This window comes from Mandrillus leucophaeus, unplaced genomic scaffold, assembly GCF_000951045.1.
Source record: "Mandrillus leucophaeus isolate KB7577 unplaced genomic scaffold, Mleu.le_1.0 Scaffold195, whole genome shotgun sequence".
Taxonomy (NCBI): Eukaryota; Metazoa; Chordata; class Mammalia; order Primates; family Cercopithecidae; genus Mandrillus; species Mandrillus leucophaeus.
Window position 1 is genome coordinate 825,150 of NW_012101976.1, and position 4,984 is coordinate 830,133.

Here is a 4,984-nt window from a genome sequence, read left to right on the forward strand (position 1 = left end):
ACTCTTTCTCCCCTTAGCCTGCTTTGCAGTTCTTCGTAGTGCTTACTACTACCCGACACCGCAGCAGATATCTACTTGTGTATGTAGTTTATTGTGTAATTTTCCTTGCTAGAATGCATTGCCCATATGATCACGGACTTTGTCTTTTCCCTTCCATTGTATTCTCAGCACCTAGAACACAGCCTACTTAATAATTGGTACTCAGTTGGTACATGTGTGTATGTACATGCATGTGTGTATACGTGCATGTGTGTGTGCATGATGTGCATGTGTGTATGCATGATGTGAATGTGGGTGTATATGCATGGTATGCATGTGTGTATATGCAGGTGTGTGTATGCATGGTATGCATGGTATGCATGTGTGTATGCATGTGTGTGTATACAGGGTGTGTATGTATGTACGTGTGTGCATGGTGTTTATACTTGTGTGTGTGCACGGTGTGCATGTATGTTCATGCATGTGTGTATGCATGATGTGCATGTTCCTTGTGCATGTGTATGCATGGTGTATGTGTGTGTATGCATGGTGTACATGTGCATATGTGCATGTGTGTGTATGTGCATTCATGTGTGTATGCATGATGTGCATGTTCCTTGTGTATGCATGGTGTACGTGTGTGTATGCATGGTGTACATGTGCATATGTGCATATGTGTGTATGCATGTATGTGCATTCATGTGTGTATGCATGATGTGCATATACGTGCATGTGTGTATCCATGGTGTGCATGTGTGTATGTGCATGGGTGTGTATGCATGGTGTGCATGTGTGTATGTGTGTGTGCATGCATGCATGTGTGTGCATGGTGCACATGTGCATTTGTGTGTATACACAGTGTACATGTGTACGTGTGTGCATGTAAGTGTGCATGTACATGTGTGCATGGTGTGCATGTGTGTGTGCATAGTGTGCATGTGTGCATGGTGTGCATGTATGTGTGTGCACATGTGTGTATGCATGGTGTGCATGTGTGTATGTGCATGCATGTGTATGCATGGTGTGCACGTGTGTGTACACGGTGTGCATGTATGTGCATATGTGCACATGGTGTGCATGTGTATATGTACATGCATGTGTGTGTGTGCATGATGTACATGTGCATACATGCATGTGCCAGTTTGCAGGTGCATGTGCCTGTGTGTGCATGTGCAAAATTAAATACTCTCTCCCTTTCACAGTAATTTCAGACTGATGGCTACAGTGAACACTTCTGCAAAATGTCCCTTCATTTCTATAGATTCTTGGGTGCTTTGGAAATGAGCAGCCCTCTAGAGAGCAATGCTGTCCTGCTCAATGCTGAGGAAGGGGCCCCAGTCACACACGTGGGTAAGCGGCCACTTCTACCCCTCAGCTGCTACAGAAGCTTCCTTTACCTTCTTCTCAGTTCCCTGACCTGCGTGTGCCTCAAAGGTGAGCCACAAGATCCTTATGACATGCAGCACCCAGCACCATGGAGAAAAACAGTCCAGCGCCCAGTGAACACTCCTGATTAGAAAACAAGGCTCTGGGCAGAGAAAAGTAAAAGAGATGCTTAGCTTGCCTGGTTAGCACGATGTTTCATGCTTTCGCAGAAAATAGCTCACAACTAATCAAATGCTGTGGGGCTTCAAAGGCACAAGATGAATAAACTCACAATCATAACAAAGAGAACTGACTAACACCAGCCCAGGGGACTGGAAACCATGCCCACCCTCTGCCAGACACTTCAGTAAATTCAGTCATCTTGTTCCACCCAAGTGCTGATCAGGCTCCTGCCTCAGTCACCTACAGCCTGGCAGGTATGTGCATGGGTGAGGCAAGGCTGAAAGAGAGAGACAACAGCACTACAGTGATGATGAATGTGTGCTGACCCTGACACTTGATGCTTGGGAGACAAAAGAGAGTGGTGGAGAGTGTGGCAAACACACTTCCTGCTCCCTCTAAAAGGAAAGCCACTACTCAGCCCCATTTGATGAGTGTCATGTAGGAACATGCACCCAGTGTTCCCAGACCTTCTCGTTTTCCAAAAGAAGTATTGATTCATATCTAGACTTCTGTTGAACCTCCCAGTTTTGAAACATTGACAAGTAATCCAACATTTTAACAACTCTGCAGGCAAAATAAAATACAACTGTGGATGAGATGTAGCCATGGGCCATGCTTGTGAGACAACAGCAGAGATATTTGAAATTCAGGCCTTTACGTGGTTTTTTTTTTTATCAGCACAATTGTGCACTTAGTGGGGGCATTCCCTTATGTAAACAGATGAATGTGTGCATACAATTCTAGAATGTGTCATGTGAGAGGAAGCCAAAAGCAAGTTCAAGGGAATAATAAAAGTTCATTATACCTTAGATCAGAGCAAAAGAACCTAGTCTCTAGAGTAGAGGTATCTAGGAAATCTCACAGATTCAGAAAAGGAGAAGGGAAAGGTGGCGTTAGTGAGGGGGACAAGAATGAAGCTCAGCATTCTTAGAAGGTCCACTTCTACTGAGAAAGTAGGCTCTTCCTCCTGTGACAACCTGAAGTAGGAGAGAATGGCATTTTCTGCAGGAATCACAGAGCAGGGGCCATTTGAGTTGGGTTTCACAGGATACATAGGAGTTTGCTCAGAAGAAGGCTAACATACGGAGGAACCACAAGTGCCAAAACACATTCCCTCATGTCTTTCTCTGAGCCCACTCAGCCCAGAACTTAAGTCTGCTCTTTTCCCTTCTTCACATGACTCTGAACCAGCACAGGATCCTACTAAAGCTCTATGACATAGAGAGCCAGTGTCCATGGGGACAGAGAGGGAATGGAAAATCTATTCCCTTCCTTGCCCCATTCCAATCCTCCCCATCTAGAATCTATAGGGAATAAAAACTTATGAATATTAGACGTAAATAAGAAAGGTAGAGGCACAATCCCATTCCTACAACCCCACTTTTCCATCCTTCCTTTAGGCCCCAAAGATGCCACTGTGTTTGCTGGGGACTAGGGGTGGCAGGTGAGCATCCCTGGCAGTTGCAGGCAGAGGGAAAAGGAAGACGCAATAGAGGCCCACAGACACAGCAGCTTACTCAATCATGATGGTTACTCCCCAGAAGCCATCCCTCTGCTAGGGTTGTGTGTCCTAGAACCGCCTTGTCAAGGACCAAGCAACGTTTAGCATCTTTAGTCACCTCTGTGTCATAAGGCAGGATAGAATAGTGGTGGTACAACCAGAATGGGTGCGTTGGCCCCCAGGCTCTTCCACCTATCCGGGTGGCTGATAGCAAGTTATGCTACCTTTCCAAACCTCACTCTTCTTAGCTATAAAATGACAGTAACAATTGCAATGGCACCCCCTCCACAGGGCTAGTCAGTAATCACATATGTAAAATGCTCGGCACCGTATATATGAATGGGAACTTCTCTGTAATATCTGCCAAGATTTATCTCTTGTTGCTTTCAGTCATTTAGAAAAGAAGTTCCCGTATGAGGTTGGGGACTGCCCACTTTACCCCAAGGAAAGAAGAGTCAGGGGACTTCCGACATCACCAGAGTAGAAATACTTGAGGACACTGGACTCCCTAGGCACTTTTCAAAAGAAGGCTTGCTGTTCTGCCAAGGGAACAGCGTCATTTCCTCCAGGGACTAGCAAATGCCACCTAAGGGGGTAGGAGAGGCCCCTGGAATCCAGAGTGGGGCTAAGCCCTGCGGCCCTCCCCGCTCACCACGCTACCAGGGAGAGTGATCTTCAGCACGGGAATGCAAGTTCTCTCTTCCTGTTGCCTGGATGTACACACCTCTGGTTCCACCCTTAGGGATCCTTCCCCATCTGCTTCCCTGCGGAACTACTGGATTCATCAGAAGTAGAGGGTGGCCAAATGGTGACAGGGCCTTGAAAGACTCAAGGCACAAAAGGATCACTTGTTATTTAATTCACAAACATGTACGAACAGCAATTAAAACCAGATTTATTAAGGATACACTGGGCACTCAATAGTCTAGGTGCATTACACTAAGCACACCACAGACATTAGCTTGCTAAGCCCACAACAACCCAATGAGTAGCTTTTATTCCTTTACCGACTGAGGTTCAGAGACATCAATTCACTCACTAAGTAAGGGTCACCTGTGGGAAAGAGCTGAGCAAAAAAAAGAGCTCCCTGGAAATCTAGCTCTGCAGAGCATTTCCCTATCTACTAAGACATGACTTATTTAAATTGGGGTAGGGGGCAGGGGTTGTTCTAGACACTTGCCCCATTTTCCCACCTTGCACGATGGCCCAAGCCTAATTGTCAGAGGCTGCTTGAAAACCCACTTTAGGTTGATTTGCTTCTTTCTCAGCGGCGTGTCAGCTGCTGCCCTGCGTGACAGCTTATTTAAAATATCGGGTAGAAATAAGATTCACTGTGAAATTAGTTGTAGACAAGCTCAGAAACTGCTAATGATGCAGAGATAATAAGGGGATTTGCAGAAAACACTGATATTGCATTATGATTAGTGAGCAGAGCTTCACCCCTTGAAGCCTGAGGGGCCCGAACTCCCACAAGAAGAACAAATGCATATGGATTAGCAGCGCACGCTGGCAAATCCTGGCTCCCAAGGCCAGCAGGCTCAGGCCTCCTGGTCAGAGGCTCAGAGCTCAGCTCTGATTTGCAAAAATGATTAATTTGTGGGTTTTGAGAATGAGAAATGTTTACTTCCTAGGTCTGGGGAAAACCAAAGGCCGGTCCTAAATCAAATTCCGATTTCAAAATAAAAACAAGTAAGAATAGCTCTGGAAGGCAACTCTGCGGTCTCACCTGGTCCACTGCCCAGAGTTCCTCAGATGGCCCTTCCAAGGGTATGATCTCAGGTCTACCAAGAATTCTGCTAGATTCATATTCCTACACGAGTACAAAAGTTGGCTGTCAGCTGCTATGTGCCACAGTGGCTGCCCAGTTGATGAGCCAATAAAATCTTGACATACCAGTCAGAAAAACATGAGTGCCCTGACCTTGCCAATGGCCATCTCCATGACCCAGCCACTAAA